General features: G+C 45.4%; 1 non-coding gene across 1 annotated transcript; it reads left to right on the top strand.

The window, feature by feature from the left end:
• The first annotated feature begins 6,041 nt into the window (after nt 1-6,041).
• Trnai-aau (transfer RNA isoleucine (anticodon AAU)) lies at nt 6,042-6,115 on the top strand. Its single transcript has one exon. It is a non-coding gene; the product is annotated as a tRNA-Ile (tRNA).
• Nucleotides 6,116-12,181: the final 6,066 nt, after the last annotated feature.

The raw sequence follows: 12,181 nt of genomic DNA on the forward strand, positions 1-12,181 counted from the left end.
ATGATCCCCAGCGCAGCCCAGGAGCAGTGCCAGCACTCAGCCACAGGGGGTGCTGTATGCCACCTGCAAGGCCTAGCACTACTGGACTCTTGGGAACCTGTGTGCTGTTGAGAATTCAGCACCCTGGGGCAGAGGCCTCCTAAAGGGAAGTGTTCTGCCCATAGATTTGGATACTATATCTGAGTGAGTCTTCTCATTGATGTGATAAACTACTGTCTAAGTCTGCTGTCAAGTGATCGGGGACAGAGCAAATGAGGAAAGAGAGGAGAGACGCTGTTTGAAAGACCAGAGAAATTGGTATTCACGTCTGTCACCGTCTTGGCCTTAAACCCACATTTTTATGTCTCTGTCTGCTTGGTAAAGGTCAAAGTACTTTTTACTTGATGTAAAAAAAAAAAAAAAAAAAAAAAATGTCTCCCAGGGGAGATGTCTGCATCCAGTTCTGAAGAAGATTAATGTTCTCAGGGCCCAGAGCTGTTGCTGACAGTCTGGCCTACGGCTTCGGAAGAAATGGGATGAGCTTTTGAAGCCATCTAAATGACTTCGTGGAGGGTAACTCTCAAGTTGATTTTTTTAAGAAGGGAAAGCCTGTGGTTTGGCCCTGAGGAATGGCTAATCTATCCTAGATCCATGAGTGGTGACTTGGTTTGTGGGCCGAGAAGTATATATATGGAGAGGAACAATGAAGAGGATTGTGTGGTCTATTGCTCGGGTTTGCCTGCAAAGAACAGAAGTCAGCAGAGTTAGTTGAAGCAGACAGGGATTTGTTGCAGGATATGAAATGGTTTTCAGACACTGGGAAAGACTGAAAAATCAGATTCCAGACTGATCCTTTAAGAATACCACCCAGTGCCACCCTGAAGAACTCACCAAGCCGTTGCCTCTTCTCTAACTCAGCAGGCATCAACCGAGTGGGCAGGGATGGCCACCGCATCTATCCGCAGAAACATAACATCTGGCAGGATGAGGCACCTGACAGCTCCTGGGCACAGTGCTGACACCGCCATGAGCAGAAAGCCGCGGTCGGTGCAGTGCTCCGAAACCTGCCCTGCCTGCCGGCTGCGGCCCCAGCAAATGACTTCTGCAGGTCCTGCTTTCAGCTCTCCTCAAAGGCAGCTGACAGATGCAGCCATGGCAAGCACGCCTCGTGCTCTCCTGAAGAAGCCAGACGCCAGCCAGCAAGCAGTGCTTGTCAGCAGACATTGGATGTTCACTCTCTGCTCTTGCAGTAGTGGTGCCATGGTTTGCCCTTCAAAGGCCCCTCAAGGGCCCTTGTGGGCGTGGTGTGTTTGCTTTAAAGCCTTAGTTCTAACTCGTGGTCCTGTTAGGACGATGTGGAAGTTTAAGGAGATCGGGTCTATTTGGGTGGTCTTTGGAGGAACGTCCATGGAGTGGGACCCTGCCCCTTACTTTCTTTCTCAAGTTCAGTCATGAGCAGCTTCCTTTCCCGAATGTTCCTGCTACATGTCACACTACATGCCCCAAAGCAACAGGCCAACCCATCATCTCCTGAAAACTCCCATTTTATAAGTTGGTTATCTCGGATGTCTGTTACAGTGCAAGGGACCGACTGATGCGATGGTCCTGAGACATGGGACCAAGTCACCAGGGAATCCTAGGGACAAGGGATGTGGGGAAGTATTGTAAGAACACCCCAGAGTTCTACCCCTCAGGGGATGAGGCACACCCGAAGGATGTTGTAGATAAACCCAGATCTCTACTCCTCTTTTTACAAGGCACCAATCCTACCTTGGGCACCTCCCTCAGGACTCCATCTCACTCTAGTTCCCACACAGGTGTCTCATGTCCAAATATAAACTTGAGGGTTGCATTTCTAGCATGTGAACTTGGGGGTCACGTTCAAATCATAGCAGTTCTGTTCTCAAATTTGTTTCCTCCTCTTATATATCATTATTATCGGCAGGTGGAAATTACTACAACGTTGTACAATGCTGGAAGATCCAGGACCACTTGCCACCATGCTGGGAATCCCCAGGTCAGTGTTCAGTGACTTAGAGCAGTTACCCCATGTGGCCTCAGGCCATCGCTGAGTGGCAGCAGTTCCAACAGCTATAGATACCAAAAGGTCTGATGAGGTAGGGGGCTCATGTGGTACTCAGTCTCAAAGCTCATAAACCTCCCTGGATCAACAGTCACAGAATCAACAAGGGACCGATGAATGGTGTACTTATTGTGTTGTGGTCCCCTCACAACAGAACCACCATACTGCATGCTCTCCCTCACTCAGGGTGCTACGGTATTGAAGGCAAATTATGATGGAGTTTTATAAACCACAGGTGTCGTTTTAAAATGCAGGGCTGGGTGAAGCTCAGTAGCAACATCTTAACCTAGCACATCTGAGACCTGGGTTCTCAGCCCAGCATTGCAATAACAGAAACCAAACAACAAAAACAAAAATATTGAAGGGGGGGGTGTTAGATTCAAACAGATGGGTGGGGAGGCAAAGGTAGGGAGGGCGGGCACTGTGCCTGCTGGTGCTCACACCCACTTCCTGTCTGATGGTATCTACAGATGTGTAGATCCCGCTTCCAGGCTGGTAGGGGCTTCCCACAGCCACCATCACGTGGGCTGCAGGTGCAGTAAGGTCTGATATTCTGAGGTTTGGAACAGAATCTAGAAACTCAAGTCCTAGGTTTTTTTTTTTTAATAGTGACTCAGAATGTTTGGAAATTCTAGTGGATCCAACTAAACATGTCTGCAGAAGGAATGTGACCGGCAAGGCTGCCTGCCAGGAGGCAACCTCTGGGTGAAAAGCCGGTCTCCTCAGAGGGCAAGGCAGGACCAGACCTGCTCACGGAAAGCCCCTAGCAGGCTTCCTAGGGAAACTCCCACTCCACGGAGGCTCACAGCCTAGCACTAACTCTAGCCACAAAAACCTCAGCCTCAGGATTCATGACAAGCCAGTGCATTGCCTTGTAAGGTCGCATCTGCTGTTTCTGGTGCAGATGTGGCTGGAAATATACGAGACAGGGAACAAACCCACAGCTCAGTGTTCCTCCACACTGGCAGACACCCTACATCCTGCCGGCTGCCAACAGCCAGGAGCTGCACAGCTCTGAGACCCTCAGGGGCAAGAGGAGCCACAGCCACCATCTCCAACCTGTCTCTTTTATGCACTTCTCACTGCTTCAAGACAAGGCAGAATAAAGTGCTAACATTGTCTCGACCGAATAGGGATACAGTCCCGAACCCAATGGGTCATGGAAACTACGGACGTAGCTGAGCTCTCTTTCCATATGTGTGTGTGTGTGTGTGTGTGTGTGTGTGTGTGTGTGTGTGTGTATGATGAAGCTTAACAGTAATAACGTACTACATAAGACAACCAAAGCAGTGGCCGATGATTTAAAACAACTATGTGAATGTAAGCTACCTTTCAATATGTTATTGTGCTTTTATCTTTTTTTAGTTAAGGAAAACTTCCTGACTTCTCTTTGGCCGCTGTGAGTTGGGATCACCATTATGGAAAAGAAGTTATTGGTTTGATGATGACATTTCATTCAGCACTGAGTGCTCCCAAGTCTCTCAAGGCTCAGGGAAGTCTGTGGAAGAGGAGGTAGGAAGTCTGTAAGAGTCAAAGGTGATGGACGACTCCAAGGAAACGGCGTTTTCCAGATACAGCAGGATTGATGCGCACATGAACCCACGGCAGCCTGAACAGGTTCACGCCGGATGGGCTCAAAGTGCAGAGATGGGAAACTGAACACAAGGCCCCACCCAGAGCCAAGAAACTATTTGCAGTTGATATCCACTGCCAAAGGGAAAGACAGACCCCATTCCCAGGAGTTCACACAAAATGAACTCCAAGGGGTATGTTTTGTGGATTTTTTAAATTTTGTTTTGTTTTGACATTTTTTTGTCTTATTTCTTTTTGTTTGTTCTGATTTTATGTTTTGTATTTTTTTAAGAGAAAGAACGAGAGAGAGAGAGAGAGAGCACATAGTTGGGGGAAAGAAAAAATACAATCAAAATATATTGTATTAAAAACTTAAAAAATAGATAAAGGAGGAAAATAAGTTATTGGAACATGATCACTATGACACCTCCACAGTCTGTCTGACAACTCAAATAGGTAACTGTGTAAACCGAGGGCTAGGGTGCTTTAAGACATGGTTGAGGGGGAGGTTTTTATTGTAGATAGCAGGGTCAGTACAGCCAGAGGCCTCTGGAAGAGTCCAGAGCAGGGAGAGAAACCAGTAAATGGAACATGGCCAGGAGATTGAACCAGTCCATGAGAGGGGGTTGGGGAGAGCCAGAGAGAGAGAGAGAGAGAGAGAGAGAGAGAGAGAGAGAGAGAGAGAGAGAGAGAGAGAGAGAGAGAGAGAGAGAGATGAGAGAGAGAGAGAGAGAGAGAGCAAAGGAGACCAAGAGAGAGGGCGAGAGAGAGAGAGAGAGAGAGAGAGAGAGAGAGAGAGAGAGAGAGAGAGAGAGAGAGAGAGAGAGAGAGAGAGAGAGAGAGAGAGGAGAGAGAGAGGAAGACAAAGAGAGACTGCCTGGCTGAATGGCAGGTTACATAGGAACAAGAAACGGGAAGAGAAGCCTGTGCATTGGAGCTTAGGGTAGGGGATGGGGCAAAAAGAGCTGAGAAGAGCCACAAGCACTTGTGATCCTGAGGGAGGCCAGTGTGCGCTTTGGTATGCTAATAAGCACCAGGGCAGATAGCCATTTGTCCCCGCTGACAGTGATGAGGAAATGACTCTTTGGTAGGGGAACAGGCCCCAGGATTTAGGGGAGTGGGGCTTCCTTTGGATCTGACATTCCAGCCTTTTGTTGGTGGTAAGGGACAACATAATCTCTTCTATAACTGTTCTTAGCTGAAATCTGTCATTGTCAGAGCCTAGGAAAGCTGGGGTGCCAGTCAAAGGGCAGGAGCAGGGAGGGGTGCAGGCTAGGGACCTCGGTTTTGCTCACTGCCCAGGTTCCGTGGGTCCACCTGGGGCTAGCGAAGTGCAGACCACTTTGGAGAAGTCTGGAATGCTGGTCCAAACGGGCTCAGGCTGGCAAAAACTCACCAAAAGCATTCGGTTTATACTGGCTCTCAGGGCTTGCTGGTTCTGAAGGATGACAGGGGCTGGCATGTTGCAGGTGGGTTTTGGATGTCTGTAGTTTGCTGTCTGTAGTTAATTAGAAATCTGCTGGGACAGACACAGACTAGGGACTGGAGGTAAAGTTAAGGAGCTTATGGGAAAATCTTTATCTCGGGTGTATACTTGAAACTTCAGTCCTGTGGTCCTGGTAGTTGCAGGGAGGGGAGACATCCCAAGATGAGGGGAGACAGAGGGAAAGCTCACCCATAGGCTGGGAAGCTTCAGCTGTTGATTGACAGGAGAACTTATCTGGAGTTCTGTGACCAGTAGATTCAAGTCGTGACTCCCTAAAACTTATATACTATTTTTTTTTGGTTTTTTTATTATTATTATTATTATTATTATTATTATTATTATTATTATTATTTTACAACACCATTCAGTTCAACATAATAGCCACAGAATCCCCTGTTCTCCCCCTCTCGCCCACCCCTCCCCCCAGCCCACCCCCCATTCCCACCTCCTCCAGATCAAGGTCTCCCCCGAGGACCGGGGTTGACCTGGTAGACTCAGTCCAGGCAGGTCCATTCCCCCCTCCCAGACCGAGCCAAGTGTCCCTGCATAAGTCCCAGGATTCAAACAGCCAACTCATGCAACGAGCCCAGGACCTGGCACCAATGCACAGCTGCCTCCCAAACAGATCAAGCCAAATGACTGTCTCACCCGTTCAGGTGGCCTGATCCAGTTGGGGGCCCCTCAGCCTTTGGTTCATAGATCCTGTGCTTCCATTCATTTGGTTATTTGTCCCGGTGCTTTATCCAACCTTGGCTTCAACAATTCTCGCTCATATAAATCCTCTTCTTACTCACTAATTAGACTCCCAGTGCTCCACCAGGGGCCCAGCCGTGGATGTCTGCCTTCAGATTCCTCAGTCCTTGGATGGGGTTTATGGCACCACTATCTGGGTGTCTGGCCATCCCATCACCAGAGTAGTCTGGCCGGTTAGCTCAGTTGGTTAGAGCGTGGTGCTAATAACGCCAAGGTCACGGGTTCGATCCCCGTACGGGCCAGCGGGTTTATCTTTGGAGCTCCAGTGGCGCAATCGGTTAGCGCGCGGTACTTATATACTATTTTAAGTTCATAAAAATAGATAGAAGTTATAATGTATTAGCATTACCACTGTTTGTAATCTGCACTGAAATTCTCATTGTAGAAAAAGCAGCTAATGAGTGTCTATAAACATTTGGAGTAGACACACAGCTTTGAGTTATAACAAAAGCTTGGACATGCAAAAAATGATTCTGAGTTAAAAGCATGAACACTCTTTCCTCTGTCTAAAGGGTTTTGATAGATAGATAGATAGATAGATAGATAGATAGATAGATAGATAGATAGATAGATAGATGATAGATAGATAGATAGATAGATGATAGATAAATAGATAATAGAGAGAGATGATAGATGATTGATAGATGATAGAGATAGATGAAAGATGATAGCTAGATAGATAGAGATAGATGGTAGATAGATAGATAGATAGATAGATAGATAGATAGATAGATAGATAGATAGATAGGACAAAAATATTTTCAGCACAGTGAGAAGCACTTTTAAGTCTATTCTTAGAAAACAATCAAAGGAAAATTGAAATTTTGAGCTTGTGACTATGATAATAGCAGTCAGTGCATTACCGGGCGGGGCTATATTAATAGCTTATCAGAACTCCATTGATTAATGTTAAAACATTGATAAAACCTCTAAACTTTTGAAGTCTTAGTATAACTATAGCATAGCAAGAGTTAAAGAAATCTGAAACATTTCTGATTTTTACATATTGTCTTCGTTAAGGTTTCTACTGTTGTGACAAAACACCATTGTAGCACGAATCCTAATTGGTCTTAGTGTCAGCATTTGGGCATCTGTACTGGCCTGCCCTTAGGGTCCTGACAGGACATACCTCAGCTGCAGCCACTAAGAGCACCCCCGTGCGCATTCACTATGCTTCCTTATAAAAGGTGGGCCTTGTACACCTCCCGTCTCTCTCCCTCTTTCTCTTCCTTCACTCTCATCCCCAGGGACCAGTCTCTCTCCTCTTCTCTGCCCCTTCTCTCCCCTTCCCTCAATAAACTTCCTACATGGGCCCTGTTGTATGATGTGACTCCTTCCCGCCGTTATTAAAATACAACATTTAGTAAAAACCCGGAGCCAGATATCGGGGTAAATGTTGAAAGATCAGAGAGGCAAAGGAAAAAGCCACAGCCACCTCTCACCTCACCAACTCCTCAGGCGAAAGGGGATTGAGCTTCTGTCTCCTCCTGCCTTATATCCCTTTCTCTGCCCAGCCGTATCACTTCCTGTCTCAACCTCCCTAGTGCTGGGATTAAAAGTGTGTGCCACCACTGCCTAGACTCTATGGCTAACTAGTGGCTGGCTTTGTCCTCTGATCTTAGGGCAAGCTTTATTTGTTAGAGCATACACAAAAATATCACCACACACCATGACCAAAAAGCAAGCGGAGGAGGAAAGGGTTTATTCGGCTTATGCTTCCCTATCATCATCAAAGGAAGTCAAGACAGGAACTCAAACAGGGCAGGAACCTAGAGACAGGAGCTGATGAAGAGGCCATGGGGAGCTGCTTACTGGCTTGCTCTCCATGGCTTGCTCAGCCTGCTTTCTTACAGAACTCAGGACCACTAGCCCAGGAATGGCACCACCCACAATGGGCTGAGAACTCCCCCATCAATCACTAATTAAGAAAATGTCCTACAGGCTTGCCTACAGCCTGATTTTATAGAGGCATTTTCTCCATTGAGGCCCCCTCCTCTCAGATGACTCCAGCTTATGTAAGTTGTAGTCAAGACACATACCTTACATCACTTCCTCAGGACTTTACAACTTGCATTTGCACACATTAAAATACTTTCTTAGCTCCTCACAACTTAAATACTTTTAAAACTTTCATTTTCTCATTCAGTCATTTACCATGAAACACAGGTTGTTGATTGCTGAGGGCAGTCATTGAAAAGCAAGTTCCTTTAAATAAAGGAATAGTGAAAAGTCACATTGAAACCAGTTTTCTGAGCTTCTCTCCATCAGTGTGAAGCCTATCTGTGAGTCTGGTTTTATTATTGTTGTTTGTCTGATTTTTTTTTTTAGCAGGAGACCTAGAAGTTCTGGGAAAAAGGCAAGGCCTGAATTTTACATATGAAAAAAAAAAAAAAAAAAAAAAGACCAGACAGCTTCAGCTGTGTGATAAGGAGCCGGTTGCTTGCTGTTGTTAAAATAATAAAGCTATAGCTACGCATCAACACCATTACAGATCCGAGAAGGATAAATTTGAGCAGAAAGTATAATCCAAATGGCTTCTTATCCATTAGAATGACAGAGACTTGCCCACCACCTGGACAGTTACCCTGGGCTCCTCCATGGTGATCTCCACGGCTCAGGGGCAGAGGTTGTTGGTTGTCAGCTGTCACACAGGACAACATTAACTCTTCAGCTTCCACATAGAGCAGCACTGGCCTTTGGCCGCCAGACCCAAAAGGTCTGAGAGATTTTCCTCTGGACAAGGAACTTGGGAAAAGTGACCTACCTTGGTGAGGCAGATAGGGCTGTCAACCCCAAACTGTCCCCAGTTTTGGCAGGGGCTTGGCAGCAGGCAAGGCATGGGGCAGTTCTTTGCCAGTGGCTGGCTTTGCCACATCCAAAGAAAGCTCTTGATGGAGTTCATGTGTGTCCCATCATCTTCTCTGGAGGAAAGCCTAGGGCTACTTCAAGGATCTGGCATTTCTGTCTATCATAGGAAGCGTTTTCATTAAACACTGTAATTGTCATAGTCAACAGATCTCTGGAGAGTTTTGAGGGCTATCTATTAAGTATACCTGATTTTAAACAACTTTACTTGTTTTTAGTTACTTCAGGCTTAACCTTGAAAACCTATACAGGAAGCTAAATAAAGCTTGTCTCTGTAAATGAATTACATTTGTACTTAGAATGACTATGAACATAGTTGCTGTGGGATGGTTTTTCTGTATGCTGTGAATATGTGTTGCTACCATTGGTTAATAAAGAAGCTGCTATGGCCTATGGCAAGACAGGTTATAGCCAGGCAGGTAGTCCAAGGAAAGGTACAGGGAGAAGAAAGGCAGAGTCAGAGGAGACAATGAGCGCTATCCGGGGAGCAAGATGTAATGGAACACAGGTAGTGCCACAAAGCCACGTGGCAAAACATAGATTAGTAGAAATGGGTTGAATTAAGTTGTAAGAGCTAGTTAATAATAAGCCTGAGCCATAGGCTAAACTGTTTGTAATTAATATAAGCCTCTGTGTGTTTACTTGGGACCGAGCAGTTGTAGGACATAGGAAAACTTCTGGTTACACATAGTTCTAAGCATATTAAAGAATTTGATCATTTATAAGGTAACTGACCCTTAGCTTGCATGCCATAATTATTTTTAACAGTTTACAACAAGTTAGTAGCTTTTATAAGATTAGGATTTTACAGTTTTATTTGTTAAATTTGAGTCTTAAAAATTTGAGTTGAAGATTTAATTAAAGATAATTAGCATCAAAATAAAACTTTAAACCATAAATACAGTTCACAGAAAGACTGGGAACCTTAGTTTCCTGATCCTGATTTCATAGCGTACCATTACAGAATATCAGTTCTTATATGACTCAGTTTATTCAAAGAATTAAATCTTAACCAAGTTAGCAAGGACAAAGAGGCTAGATCTATACCCCAAGTCAGCTACTGTTAACCTAAGCAGGCCGTGGGAATTTATAAAGCGTATTTATCAAACATACCCTATTTATCAAACATATGTTGTTTCTTATCTAAAATTTTTAGAAACCTGGTGTTAAACACAGCAAAGATGTAAGTGGATAGATATGCTTCTCTAAGTCAGTTTCTGTTCACCTGTGTATACCTTCATAACCTTAGAAATTTGTAAGCCTTAGTTATCAAATATACCTTATTAATCAAATATTTGTTGTTTCTTATCTAAAATTTTTACTCCCAGGATAAAAATCATCATACAAAAAACCGTTCTAATCCAAGTTGTCTTGGAGATCGGCTGCTCCCTCCTCAGTCTGTAAGGAGATAGGATAAGCAAAGGCTCAATAGAACCAAGAAGCTTTATGAGTGTTTCCTTAATTGTTTTATACCACGTGATCATCTTAATCAAGACAGTGGTGAAGTTACAGGGCATGCACTCTCTTTGACCTTAGTAAAGATGGCTGCTGCTCACATGGCTGCTTCCCTCAGCTAAGTTGCGTGGTGGCTAGTTAGTCCTACCTAGGTGAGCCATCAAGCACACAAACCTTTTTTTTTCCCTACCTCAAACAAGAGTTGAATCCAAGTTACATATACAATATGCTGCAGTAAATCTATGTTTCTAAACAAGAATTGAATCACATATATGTTAGGTCTCAAACCCAGGACAAATGGCTAACTGAGGTGCTTATGTAACATGCCAAAGCAGACCTAGCCGCCAGGTTTTCCCAGCATCCCTCAGTCCCTACCTGTTACAGGGTCCTTCTGGCTGGCATTCTCCACCCTCTACCCTAAACTTCTCCAGCCCAGGGGCTGGGCTACCCTTGCACCAGCTGTCTTTCCCTGTATAATCCAACCATTTAGTCACCCAGCCTTTTTGTCTACCCTTTACTCTCCTGGCTCTCCCCTCCTCCTCTCCTCACATGGCCCAGCTCAGGGCTGTGTTCACTCTGGACTCTCCCAGATGTCTCTGCCTCTGGCTGTGCTCTCCCTTTTATCCACAATAAATCTTCTCCTCCACCATACCCAGGAGCAATCATGTCCCTCCTCTCCTTTTTCATTTCTTTTTTTTTCTCACTCAATATATAGTATGCTGTAGCATATTCAGGTTACCTATGCATAGACTTTTAAACTGTCAACCTATTGTTACAAGCTTTAAGCTAAGTTTTGTGTTACACATTTTATGGATTTTAATCACACCTAACTAATTTACAAATTCTGAGATAGTTTATATAATAGTCCTATGAGATTTATTTTTAGAGCAGAGAGCAAAGAAATCATACAGATAAAAGATTTTTAGTGGAAAGTAGTCAGGATGGCACATGTCTTTACTCCCAGTACGTGGGAGGTAGAGACAGGTGGATCTCTGAGTTCGAAGCCAGTCTGGTCTACAAGGTGAGTTCTAAGGCAGCCAGGGCTATCCAGAGAAACCCTATCTACACACACACACACACACACACACACACACACACACACACACACACACAAAGTAAAAAGTAGAAAAGGCTCAGAGATAAGAGAATTTGGGGACCATTTGCTTGTCCAGTGGCAGAAGTTGTTACAATCTGGAAGAATTTGAAAATCAATTGTGCCATTTTTGTGGCCATTGAACTGTACTGAGGCCGAGGCTTTCATAAAATCTCTAAATATTAGGAGGAAAAAAGAAAAGGCCAAAGTCCACCAGAGGGCAGGTCCCAATAAGCTGCAGAAGGGAGCTGAGAGACAAGGGCGCAGTGGGCGGGGGGTGGGAGTAGGTGTCGTCGTTGAAGGGGGGGTCACGACAAGAGTCACAAACAGGAACTCTACCAAATGGAGGAGTACAGTATCATGGAGGCTCAGAAGGGCATAAGGAAGCTTTGGGACTCAGGCTCCAGTGAGCCAAAGAGAGGGACGGAGCAGGCGGCTCCTGGGGGAGGCAAGGAAACTCCAGGAGGAAGCTGAGAACCTGTGGAGGGAAGAAAGGGTGCCAGAGAGAAAGGTAAGTGTAGGAGAGAGCAGATAGAGGGAGAGACAGCCTTTGGGGAGGGCCTAGCAGGCTCCTGGAGCCAGAGTGACCAGGAGATGCCCTGAATCACATTGAAGGGCACAGGAGGAGGGAAGAAGCAGCGGCAGAGACAGCCTCTAGAATTTAGAGTCAAATGTGGTGGGTGCAGAAGCCAGCAGGAACGAGTGACCCACACCTACCTTAGGAGAGCCAAATCGGCAGCTTGGTTGAATTAGGAGAGGCCAAAGGGGTCCATTCATGCCCCACGCAAAAGTTTCCACACCAGATGTATAAAGCAAGGACACGAACATCTCAAGGTACGGTTGAGGGGAAGGTTCCTATTGTAGATATGAGAGAGAGTACAGTCAGAGGCATCTG

This window comes from Peromyscus maniculatus, chromosome 5 (genome assembly GCF_049852395.1).
Source record: "Peromyscus maniculatus bairdii isolate BWxNUB_F1_BW_parent chromosome 5, HU_Pman_BW_mat_3.1, whole genome shotgun sequence".
NCBI lineage: Eukaryota > Metazoa > Chordata > Mammalia > Rodentia > Cricetidae > Peromyscus > Peromyscus maniculatus.